The sequence below is a fragment of the Manis pentadactyla genome, chromosome 12 (genome assembly GCF_030020395.1).
Source record: "Manis pentadactyla isolate mManPen7 chromosome 12, mManPen7.hap1, whole genome shotgun sequence".
Classification (NCBI taxonomy): Eukaryota; Metazoa; Chordata; class Mammalia; order Pholidota; family Manidae; genus Manis; species Manis pentadactyla.
Window position 1 is genome coordinate 1,228,456 of NC_080030.1, and position 12,935 is coordinate 1,241,390.

The window sequence follows — 12,935 nt, forward strand, 5'->3', positions numbered from 1 at the left end:
TGGGGGCCAAGGGTGGAGGCCGTGGTGTTGGGGACCCTGGTCCAGGTTGCAGGTGGCTGGACAGCAGAGCCACAAATCACCAGGAGATGATACACAAACCAGAAATTATGTGGCCGAATCTGGGCTGTGGCAGCCGGCCGGGCAGAGACCGCAGAGGAGGGGCTAGAGCCCCCCACCATCCTCAATTTCCCCTCCGGAGTGGTTGTGTTAGCACAGTACTGGTGGTGACCTTTAGGTCTGGGGCTGGCGTGGCACAGGGGAGACCCTGGCACAGGGCAGGTGGCACACCAGCCTGAGGGGTGGTTCAGGCATTTTTGGCCCAGACTTCACGGAGGCTGGGGCAGGCAGGACGTGGCCTGAGTGGGGGGCCTGCGGAGGCTAAGCAGAGGTGGGCAGGGACAGCCACAGGGGGTTTGGGGCTGGACTGGGGGCCAAGGAGGAGTAGACCGGGTGGGAGCTGCCCCGCGGAGGCATCCTGGAGGCAGCTGACCCCACGGATCGGTGCCCTGATGGGGCGGGGCAGACACCCACTTCGTGTCTCCAAACTCACCCTCACTTACAGGAGCCAGGAGCCCCGTGGCATCTGGGGCGAGACCCCTCCCTCCGAGGCCAGGACAGAGAGAGACCCTCCTTGGGGTCGCCCGCCTGACAGCCCCTGACTCACCCCCTGGATCGGAGGGGGAGGCTGGGAGCCCAGAGGCGAGCCATCCACAGATGGGCCCTGATGACCAGGCGGCCTGTGGGGGCGCTGAGTGGCAGAGGAGACCCCTCTGTGTGGATGGGGACACTGAGGCCCCACCAGTCACTGGGGTGAGGCCCAGGTGAGTCCCAGGACCCCATGGAGTCAGGAGTGGACGTAGCTGGGCTTAGGGGAGCCCAGGATGTTCCAGAAGCTTCCAGGAGACCATGGGATCCCCCAGCCCTGCTGCTCTGCAGCCGCAGCCCCCCAGGGCACACACTGATGGATGGAGGGGCAGGGGGAGACGGTGCTACCATTGAGGGTGCCTCTGGGAGCCCCCCAAGGCCCCCTCCACCCAGCCTGCATCCCGTGGGCTCTCCTGTTTGCAGGGTCAATGACTGACAGCTCCAGGGGGCTGCCCCTGTGTGAATGTGGGAAACTGAGGCACAGCCCAGGCACAGGGTCCTGGAAGGGGGTCCCGGGGGAGGAAGAGGCGGTCAGGCAGTGGTTCCAGCCCCAGGGCTCTTGACCAGCACAGCTGGAGAGCCAGCCCTTACCACACCCCAGTGTGCCAGCTAAGTGCTTAAGGCTGGCACCCTGGGCCCCGGGGCACTGGGCAGGAGGCCCCCTGCAGAAAAGGCCTGGAACGTGACATAGGTGGGGAAACGGTTTGTCAACACCAGCCCCCCAGGCCCTCGGGTTGGGCCTCCCCACGCAGGTGTCTGCCCCCCTCTGCCAGTCCACCAGGGCCTGTTCCCTTGGGCTCGGTGGCTGGACGGTCCGTGTGTGTCCTTAAACAGAAAATCTTAGAGACTGTCATCCTGTGAGGGCGCCCCAAAAGGGCCCTGGTAGCAACGCCAGCTGGCGCTGGCCATGGAGCTCACCGCCCCCTCTGCACCCCGCCGCCCCGCCGCCTGCCTAGCATGCCAGAGTTACAGCTTGCAATATGCCCGCTCCCCTCTGGGCCGCAGTGTTAATGACAGCAGCCCTGGAGTCCCTGCACACCTGGGGACCTGTTATTAGCACCGTTCATCACGCCCACGGCCCAGCCAGCAGTCCCAGCTGCTCCGAGGCCAGGAGGGGAAACTGAGGAACAGAGCAGTTAGTTGCCAAGCCCCGACCAAGGGCAGGGCTGCAGGCATCAGAGAAACCCAGGCACCACCCCTGCCTCCCACTGTGGGGACAGTGGGGGGGGCCCCCTGTTTGCTCATCTGGAAGAAAATGGTGCTGGGGTGGCACATGGCTGGGGGCTCATAACCTGCAGGGTGAGTCCCAGAAGCCCTTGGTTTTCCCCCCTGCTTCGGCCGCAGCGCCTGGCACAGTCAGCCTCCCACAGCTCTTGTTTCTTGAATGACTGAAGAAGTGTTTTGGGTGTGGACTCCAAATCAAGTGCTCTTTCTCAACAGCTGGACTAGGCTGGCGGCACTGGCCTCATTCTCTGGCGTTCACTCCTGGGGGATGGCGGAGAACAGCCTCTCTCGGCTGAGGGGGGGCAGCGGGGACGCCGCAGGAGTCGGCTGTGCTGGCTGGCAGATCTTTAAATTAAAATACATATATACACCAGATAAATAAACTCAGCCCACATCCTGGTGACAGGCGGAATTAAGTGGCCCAGTTGGGGACAAGGCAGCAATGGCTGGGGGGTGGGGGGTGGGGACACATCACCAGCTCTCGCCCTCCACTGTCCCCCACTCTATCTTGAATGTTCTGGCACCCCTGAAGCCTTCTGGGGACCTGGGAGATGCTTAGCAGGTCAGGGAGTCAGATCTGGGCTTCAGGACCCAAATTCCGAGCCTCAGGGTGGGAGCCCAAGACCCGATGCCACAGGCCCGGGCCGAGTGAGGCCAGCTCGTCAGCTGGTGCCCCCCGGTGAGTCCTGCGCCCCCACCTGAGCAGGGAGACCCTGCTGCCTGGGCCTCAGGGGTGGACAGAGCAAGCCAGAGTCCTCCTTGGCCCCTTGCGGGCTGGGGTCCTTGACAGACCATCCTCGTTTGGCCCCCGGCAGCCCCCAGTTGTGCTGGATGCCAGGAGACCCCATTCGAACACATGGGGAGGCTCCCATGGGGCCCACGCAGCTGTGGGTCCTCCCTGACCCCTTCCCTCCCCTGCCACCAGCCCCGCTGAGAGGGCAGACCGGGTGGGGAGGGAGTATTCAATTAAGCGGCAGCTAATCGCTGGCGAAGGCCGTCCTGGAGCCCAGTAAATCTATTATGAAAAGCCTCTAAATGTATGTAAAACCGGCCTCTGACAATCCAGGGATTAGGCCTCTGGGAGGGGAAACCGAGGCGCACAGACCGGCTGGTGGATTAGCAGAGCTGGGCGTGGAGGGTCCAGGGAGCAGTCCCCAGGGATTGGGGCAGGGGGAGAGAGGTCTTCCTCTGCAGAAGCCAGTGCCCATTTCACAGCTGTGGACACTGAGGCCCAGATAAGCCCAGACCCAGTGAAGGGGCCCCTCCCAGGGCATCCTGCAGCACCACAGGCACGTCCCACCTGGATCCTCCCCCCCTGGTGCCACACAGCTGGGGCGATCTTCCCACAGGTGGCAAGCGGCCATGGTGGGTCTGAAAGATGGAACTCAGAGATGGGTGTCTGCCCTGGAAGCTGCCAAAGAGCTCTGGCTCCCTGGCCAGGAGGGAGGCTGTGCCCACACTTCCCACCCAGCGTTCCAGGGGCCCCCACCCCCGACCCCTGGTGGAGGGTCCTGCTGATCAAAGGCCAGGGGCTGAGCTGGAGAGGTTGGACGGGTTTCTTCGTTACTTCCAGGTGACAGGGGGCCACAGGAGGGTCTTCAGCCCAGGAGGCCCTGGCCTCTCCCCCAGAATCTGCCAGGGGAGCCCTGACTCCAAAGGCCACCTCCCTGTGGGTCTCAGCCTCCCCGGCTGGGCCCACCACCCTCCCGGGCCCCAGCGGCCTTCATGGCCCGTGACTCCCCTCCCTGTCCAGCCTCCACCTGGAAATCCTTCCGGGCGCCCAGGTGCTTGATGAGGAGGGATGTGCCCTGCAGGCCCCCATCTGGCGGAGCTTGGGCGCCCTGGCAGCAGGGAGACTGAGGCACAAGGCACATGGCCTTTTCTGCGGGGCTTGGGCACAGCTGCTGGGCCCCTGGCCTGGCTGTGGTCCAGCCACCCATGTGTGCCTGCCACCTAGATGCCAGGGAATGACCAGGAGGCGAGTGATTTCCGTGACTCAGCCAGGTTCCAGGTCTGTGCGGCCAGTGGGGGGTGGGGAGGCCCCAGGGAGGCTGACCCAGGGCCGGGGCCTCGCTGGGCTGTGTGGTGTGGGAGGATGGGTGCGCCTGCCATCACTCAGTTTCCCCGTTGTGCCGTTGGCGATGGCCCAGAGCAGTTCCCAGCCCTGGGGTGTCAGAAGGCTAGGCTTCGGGCTCCCCCCACTTGGCTGTCAGGCCCCATGGGCCCCTTCAAGCCGTCACGGCCCAGAGGAGGTCATGGGAGGGATTATTCTGGCCTGTCTAGGGTGGACTCAAGTGGAACCGGGCTGACTAGCGGAACACGCCTGTGGGCCCCCGCCCGCCTTTGCCTGCAGCCTGGCCTGGCTTGCCCGCCCCTCCCCACCTCCAGGACTGCAGGGCTCTGCCCCACCCTGGCGCTCAGCTGTGGCACCTGCCTGGCAGAGGTGGCACAAGATGCCCTGGACCCTCCTAGCGGCGTCCTGCCCCTCTCCCGACTCGGTTTCCCCATCTGCAGTACAGGGGCACCCACCACCGTTTGAGGCCTGCAGGGGGCTGTGTGGGCAGAGGCGGTGGGAGGAGCAGAGACCCTCCCAGGACTTTCCCAGGGTGCCCGCTCAGCCGTCTGCGCTGTCACTCCGCAGAGCCTTTGTGCAGAAAATTCATGGTGGCAGGGAGAACAGATCTGCTCTCAGCCTGAATGGGGCCGCGGCAAATGCTGTTGACCCTTGACCCCAGCCCCATAATCCTGGGTTGAGGCCCTTCCTGGGAAGGGCCCTGAGCGCTGGGCTGGGGTGTGCCCTGTGCCCTGGGCGCCAAGGGGGGCTTCCGGGTCAGGGTCTCAGCGGCTCCATGGGGCACGGCTGCCCTGTTGCCCACGCGTCTGCTCACCACCCCGTGGAGGCCCACAGGAGGCGCTGGGAGCAGGCAGAGCCCTCGGAAGCCCCTGGGCCCCGGGTGGGGTCGGGCCCTGCCGCTAGGCTGGGTGACAACACCTTCGAGCAACTGCTCTGAGCCTCAGGACAGGAAATGCGAGGGAAGTATGGCCCCTCTCAGAAGGCCCGCAGTCCTGAGAACATTTGGGTTTAACTGGCTCTGTGCCTCCGTGTACCCCTCTGGGGCAGGGACGGCTGTGGGTTACATGGCCCGGTGTGCCCTCTGCGCAGGCCCCAGGAGACCCTCGCCTGCCTCCCCTCCCCTGGGGTCCCCAGGCTCCCACTGGCTTAAAGACAGCTTTCCCAGCTGGGCCTCCCGCTGCGGGTGGAGGAGCCCCAGCCACAGGGAGACCGGGGCCAGGCGTAGGGCACCAGCAGCTTCGGGTGGGGCGGGACTCCAGCCCTGGCTCTGGCCCTGACCTTGGGTCCCGGTGAAGGAGGGGACGCCCTCTCTGCTTGCATGGGCCCTGCAGGGCTGGCTGGGGAAGGCCCACAGGGTTCCCGGGTACGTGGTCCAGGAAGAAGGGGGTGAACAGATGAATGGAAGCAGGGAGGGAGGGGTCCTCACTTCTGCCAGTGGTGCAGCCTCAGCCCCTCGCCTTCTGGCTCCTCGGAGGCTGCCGCTGGAAGCTTCCACTGAAGAGTGACCAGTCCTCCAGTGCCGGCCAGGGTGCATTCCCATGCTTGGATGCCCCTGCGCTCCCCAGCGGCCGCGTGTCTGTTCCAGCCTGCTGAGCTGTTCCCCATGATCAGTTTCAGCTTAGTCCGGTCTCTGCCTCTGCAGCCTGACCCTCTGCAGGGGCTGGGGTTGGGGAAGCGGAGGTGGTGCCTTCCTCAGCCCTCCCCACTGGGGCCTGGGGACCTGTGTTGGGTGACAGGAGGGCTCTGCTCGCTGCCTCGGTTTCCCTAGAGTGATGGCATGGGGGGTGGGGAAGGGCAGCCTGGGGCCGGCCCTGTTTCCATCCAGCTCTGTGCGTCCTCCGTGTCTGATCCCATGCCGGATGCCAAAGACACAGTGGGGACCAGAGCAGATGACCTCAAGCTAGAGTCCATCGGGGATGGGGGTGTAGGGCATCCCTGGCAGGGGATGGGCCATGCAGAGGCCCTGAGGCAGCAGGGAGCCCCGTGCCCTGCAGGTGCTCAGGGAGACCTGTGTGGCAGGAGTGGGTGAAGAGAGGGAAGCAGTGGGGAAGGTGGGCAATACGTTAACCCACAGCTGACCTTTATTAAGCCCCTGTGATGGGCCAAACGTTGACCTACAGGCTTTACCTGCCTCGTCTCCCCTGAACCTCACAACTGCCCTGGAATGATGCCCATTTTACACGTGAGGAAACTGAGGCTGCGAAGAGGAGGTTTACTGAGCGGGCGATTGGTGGAGCGGGGTTTGGTCCCAGCTTGGACCTGTCCTGGAGCCCCAAGAAAAATGGCGGCCTGGGCTGCCCCTTCCTCTGCTCTGGACCCTCAGCCAGTCCCTCATCCTCCCCGACTTCGTTCCTGCAGGCCCGTCCATTTCTGGGGTGGGAAGCGAGGGCATAAAGAGGGTGCTGAGTCCCTGGAGTTCTGTTTGAAGCGGTGTGACCGCCTGTGTGATCTTGGGGGTGTGCCCAGCCCTTCCGCGTCTGAGTCCTTGCCTGGGGGTGAGAAGCCCCCCTTGTAGCGAGAGGCTGGGAGACCCTCTTGAAGGCCAAGGTGAGCTGGGGAGAGGCGTGAGGCTGCGCCCATTGGGCTGTGGGCCCCCCGCTCCCTCTCCGGGCCTGCGGGTCTGCTCCGGCCACCGCTAGGGGGAGACAGGAGGCCGTGGAGACAGGGTGCGGGGACGCACGCTGGAAGCTGCAGAGGCTGGGAGCCGGGGGTGGCGCGGGCCTGGCTGAGTGGAAGCCTCCCTTGTCGCCCAGGCCTCCTGTCCTAAACGGGGCTGGCTGGGCAGCCCTAGAGGGGCGTGAGCAAGGTCACGAGGGGAGGGCCTCCTGCCTGCGGACCTCGGCCCCCGGCCCCTAACCTGAGGCCGTGCACAGAGGCCAGCGGGGAGCTCCAGGCAGAGTCCGGGAGGCCAGCTCCGGGCGCTGCCGGCAGCCTGGCAGCTGAGGAAACTGAGGCTGGGTGCCTGGCCCCTGGGTGGGGCGCTGCTGAGGCTTGGGGGGGCTTCTCTGGGTCCTCAGGACACCCCCACACACAGGCAAGGACTCAGTGACACATGGACAGGTGGGTCTGAGGAGGCAGCATTTCTGCTGGAGCTGAAGCAGGAGAAATATGGGGTGAGGCCAAGCGTCCTGCACAAGGGGACAGCGTTGCTAGGGCCCAGGGGGTGCAGCGCGTTCTGGGACTGGGGGCCAGGCAAGGAAGGCACAGGGACAGGGCTGGCCCTGGAGGAACCGGGCCCTGGGGAGCCATGGTGGGCGGGAGTTGGGGGGACGCAGTGTGACCTAAATCCTGTTTCACTGCTCCCCGGCCTGCAGGTGACCGGCTGTGGGCAGGGGCAGAGGCCAGGCAGGGCTGGGGAGGAGGTGGGTGGGGTCCAGGCGGGCCTGGGCAGGGGCAGAACAGGAAGGCTTGGAGACATGGGTGGGCAGCCTGCGTGGGCTCAGATGCCAGCCGGCTCCCAGGCTGTCCCCTGCCTCCCAGGGCCTCAGGACTGGAGCCCCGAGCCTGCCCCACGCCCCTCCCACCCGGGCCAGCTCACCTGCCCCCTGATGAGTGGCTTCTGGCTCAAGCTCTCGCAAGACCTGTTTGCCACGAAAGGAAGCCGAGGTGCAGAAGGTCTGGTCACTTGTAGCACAACCGAGGCCCCTTCTGTGCAGCCAGCACATCTGAGGACCCCCTTCAGTGTGATGAGTACATCTGGGGCACTCTTTCTGTCCTGCGCCACAGAAAGGCCACATCTGCCTGGAGCCCATTCTTGTTTTCATTGTGGGGAGATGCCCATGAGCCCCATGGCCAGTCTCCCCCTGCCCATGGTCTGCCACGGGGACTGAGCAGGCGTGGGGTTCCTGACGGGCCACATGCAGCCCCGGGGCCCTGGGAGGTGGATCAGTTTGGGGTGGGGGCCCGGCATTTTGCGCCGCCTGCTCTGCCCCGGGGCTTCGTCTCCCACCACTTCTCCCTAAGGGTCAAGGCACCCAGAGCGAGGGGTCAGGCCACTGCCCTCAGGCCAGGTTCGCACCGGCCTCACCCCCACGCTCCCTCCCAAGGGCCCCCCTATTCTGCCTTTGGGACAAACCAGTCTCCTGCCTCAGGGCCTTTGCACAGGCCTTTCCTGTGCCCGTGGTCTCCTTGACCAGAGAGCAGTGCCCTCACCAGCCTCACACCTGGCCAGGTGCATCCCCCCCCACCTGCTGACACCATCTTTATTTTCAGCTCAACAGTATTCGTTACAAATGCTTTGTGCTCCACAGGTGAGCGAAACAGTCTCTTCCCTCTGGAAAGTCATGACCAAGCATGGGGGACACGCGTGTTGAACAGCTTGCGGTGAATTTGTCCTTGTCCTGAAGAGCCAGTGAATCTTGTTTTTAATTCACATACCATGAGTTCACCCATTCAGAGTGTGTGGTTCAGTGGCATATGGGACATTCACAGAGCTGCGCATCCAGCACTGTTGTCCAGTTCCAGAACGTTCCATCCCCCAAAGCAGCCCATCCCCAGTAGCAGAGCCCCACCCCTCACCCCTGCCAGCCCACGACCTGTCTGTGGCTCTGTCTGCTGGGGACGCGTCCCAGAAGCAAGGTCAGACATGTGGCCTGCGTGTCTGGTGTCTCACCGAGCACTTGTTCAGGGCCCGTCCACGTGGAGCATGTGGCTGCGTGGGGCTCCCCTCGTGCGTGGCTCTCCCCACTGCCCTCACCCTGTCCTTTTCTCTGCATGGGTCGGGGTCCTGATGAGATTCACACCCAGGCATCATGTGTATGCAGCAGGTCTGGTCCTTCCTCCCTTGGGGCCAGCACCCCAGCCGGGCAGCGGGTCCCGGCCTTGCTCTGGTCCAGCTCTGTTAACTGCCCCGTGCTCCCTCCCTCCCGGGGCAACAGGAGGACTTTCCAAAGCTGAAAACCAGGCCCTGACCCTCCCCTGCCCAAATCCTCATGTGGCTCCCGTGGCCCTCAGGGTTAACCCGAATTCGGGGGCACACAGATGTCCCTTCTGGCCACACGGAGAGGCCAGAAGACCTCAGGAGGACCCCGGGTTGGCGAGGAAGGGCGGGGGCTCCCTTCCACCAGGAGTAGGGGCCAGTAAGGGCCAGGGACATGGAAATGGGGTGGCCCCCTTTTTCTGGGTTAGGAAACTTAGTCTGGGGGGTAAGGTGCAAGTCGGGGAGCCAGAGAGCTGCGTTCTCGGCTGCACAAGGCCATGTCAGCCGGACCCCCAGGCGCCCGGCCTCGCTGCGGGGCCCACCTGCTGCTGGGAAAGGAAGGACCCTGCTGCGGCCTCCTGCTGGTGGGGAGCTGGGGAGGGCGGGGTCGTCAGAGTCTCCAGCCTAAGGAGGGTCCCCAGGGACCCCTGCCCAGCCAGGTCGGGAATAAAGGCCGCCGCCTCTTCCATGCGCTGTTTCTCTGCCTCCTGCTGTAATAGGATTGGCACGTTTGAAGTTAATAGGAAACGAGGAGGCTCCCACGTAGAGAATACGGGGCAAAGGGCTCCAGGGGCCTCCCTGAGCTGGGCCGGCTGAGATGAAAGCACCGTGAAATCCACGGTGTCACCAGTGCCCCGCAACCGTGACAGGCCCTCTCACTCGAAGGGAAGGGGGAAAATCCCCCAACGGCTCTGTGCATGCACAGGACACACGTGTGTGTGCGTGCAGTGCTGGAGGCCCCCGGATGCCAGGTGCTTTTAGAGGAGGCCGTTTGTCTCGAGGGCAGGGAGCTCTGTCCACGGCTCGTGGCTGGAGACACGACACTCACCACCTCACAAACGGTTGGACTTCCAAAGTCAGGCAGGAGAGGTGACCCAGGGCAGGAGGGACTGTGACATGTACAAATGGCTTTATTGAGATACTCATATATCTTACCGTCCATTCACTTACACTGGACAACTGCCTTTGAATATTCATATTCAGTTATGTGTCCATCAACCCAGCGGGTTCCACAACCTTTTCATCCTCCTCAAAGCTGCTCCGTCCCCACGAGCAGTCCCCGCACCCCCACCCCGGCCCCCAGCCCCCACGAGCCCACGTCTGTCTGTGGTTTCACCTGTTGGGGGACGTGTCCCAGAAATGGGGTCACACGCTGTGTGGCCTTGTGTTTCTGGTGTCTCACTGAGCGCCATGTGTTCAGGGGCCGTCCACGTGTGGTGCGTGGCCGGGCTCCACTCCTGTTCATGGCCGCGTGATGCCCCGTGTGTGGGTGAACATGTGTGGGTGTCTGTTCACCCGCTGGTGGGCACCTGGGTCTGGTGCTTATGAAGAGGTACTATTCCTGGAAACCTTTGAATTGTCCCTTGTCTTGGGCATTAGACCCTTGCAGTGGGTCAGGGCCCAGCAAGGCCAAAAGCAATCCCACAGGGTGCTGGGGGTACCAGGGCAAAGCTCCGTGTGGGCTCAGTGTGCCCAGGTAGGCCATGCTCCCCCATGACCCCCGTGGGGCCAGAGAGAGAGGAGCAGCCCCCAGGGCATTCCCCTTGCCCTGCAGGCCAGCCCCTGCCCGTGGGCCAGCTTTAGGGCCTGAAGGCACCTGAGGGGGTGGCCCCTGTGTGCCGCTGCCCTGGGTGAGTGGCCCCCCACTGCTGTAGCTGGCTGGAGGGCAGCCTGGGAGCATGGAGAGGGGATCCCAGTCCGCGCCCTCCGGTTTTCTGCCCAGACCCCCAGGAGGGTGGCTTTCCTCCTGCGGCCCAACGTCAGATGGGTGGTACCAGCGAAGCGACGTCCCACCTGTCCCCACTTTGGGGGATGGGGGTAGGCTGGGTGGGGGCCCAGCCTGGGGAGTTGGACAGCCCCCTTGCCCGCCAGCAGGGGGTGGCAGGGACAGGTGGCGGGTGTGGGGTCTTCTCCGCCCCAGGGCAGGGGTGTCTGGGGGCCACCTGACCCCTCCTGGGCCATGGCAACCCGAGTCCCTTTCATTTCATGGGGGGCAGGGGGTGCAGAACGGAAGGGCCTCGGGTCACCGTGGCCCAGGAGGGGTCAGGTGTCTTCCCCTCACACCTGCCCACCCAAGCAGGTCCTTGTCCTTTTCCTGAAGATCTCAGATGGGAAAGGACCAGAGAGGCCCAGGGAGGCCAGGGGTCATGCAGTGGGTGGGAGACAGACACAAAGGTGGAGGCGGGGACAGCGGGCGGGGGCAGCGGGCGGGGGCAGCGGGCGCGGGCCCTGTGCAGGCCAGCGGCCTCAGCCGGCTTTCCTAGCCTGCCTGAGCCCGCCGCCCCACACCCAAGACCGGGGGTTCTGCTCTGGGCCTCGGGTGCCCACCTGACTCCTTGGCATCTAGGGTCAGGGCGAGCAGAGGCTGCCAGGGGGGACTCCCGGGACCACGTCACATCCTGTTCCCCACCAGTGGGCACCCGCTGTGTGCCTGGTGGGGCCGCTGGAGCTCAGGAAGAGGCCAGGGCACCCTTGGCTTCTGCCTGGCCTGGCCTTAGCACTCAGAGAGGGGCCTCTTAATGCCAGGCCCCAGTATTTCAGACGGGGGGCCCCAGGCCTGTCCTTGGGGTGCTCACAGCACCTTCCTGGGTCCCAGAGGGGTGGAGGAGGGCTGGGGGCCTCCGTGCAGGGGATGGAGAGGGAAGGACCCCGGCCCACGGACATCTGTCCCCCAGAGAGATGTGCCCAAGTCCTAACCCCTGAAATGGGGTGCTGTTTGGGGCCCTGCCAATGTGATCGTTAGGATGAGGTCATTAGGGTGCTATGACCGTATGTAATACTTGAGCTTTTATCGAGCACTGGCTGTGTGTTCTGGGTGCTGAGGGGCAGGGGCAGCAGCAAGAGGAACTAGTCCGCTGGCCTCAGTTTACCCCTCTGGACATTGGGGTAACTGGGTGGTTAGGGGTCCACTGAGTTCATATTTGAAAAGTGCCTGGCACAGTGTGTGGAACAGAATCAGCAGGAGTGAAATGGAAAAGGGGACATCAGATGAAAACGAAGAGAGCTGGCGCCCGTCCTCAGGGAGCTCAGTCGCTGGGAAGAGCCGTCCGTCTCTGTCTCTGTCTCAACAAGCCCGGAGGGAAGGGACGGAGGGCTTCTCGGAGGAGGTGCCATTCCAGCAAAGGCCTGAAGGGAGAGACGACCTTCTGGTGACAACAAGCTCCCAGGCAGAAGGGAGGGCGGTGCTGTGGCCTGAGGCCCAGGGTGTTTGCTGGGCCCTGGGCGGGGGCCCTGAGGGAGTGTGGTTTTCCTCCCAAGGGCACTGGGGAGCCACAGCCGAGTTTAGGGCAGGGGAGGGACACCATCAGACATAGTGCTCCTCAGGAGGGCCAGGCAGGGTGGGCTGCCTGGCGGCGGGGAGAGGAGCTCAGGGCAGAAATCCTGCCAAGGGGAACTCAGGAAAACCCCTTCTGGCCTCTGTTCCCCTGTTCCTTCACTGGTCAGGAGTGGAGGTGAGGGCTCAGAGGGCGCTGCTGTGCCCAGCCGGGAGTCGAGGGTCCTGGCGCCCGCAGCCACCTATCAGCGGGCACGAGCCCAGCTGAGCCAGCGTCCTCTTCCCAACAAACACCTGATCTGCCCCTGGAGGGGACCACCCAGGGCCAGTGAGGACCTTGGGCCTGCACAGGTGTCCAGCTGTGGACGGCCAGCCTGCCACGCCTGCCCGCATACAGACGGGGACATCGAGGCTGGGGCACTGATCTTTCCCCGACGGCGCCGCGAGGCCGTATCTGCTGATTCCCAGGCCCTCCCACCCGGGGTCGTACATTTCTAACCCCTTCTGTCTGGCTGCTCTTCCTTCCCTAAGTTGAGGAAGGGCCTCTCCACGGGATTGAAATTCTCAGGCCGTGTGCGCAGGGCAGAGAAATCCATAATGCATTGTTTAGACAGATGCCTTTAAACCACTCCGCTGCTGGGGGTGGCGGTGGGGAGGGGGCTGCACTGGGAAGGTCACCCTTTTTTCTGCACAAAGGTCAGTCGCAGACCGTTGCCAAGGCAACGGCGGGCTTAAAGATGGAGGCTTAAGGAGAACAGACGATTCCCTGCCCTGAGGTGGGCCGGCTGCAGGCTCCAGGG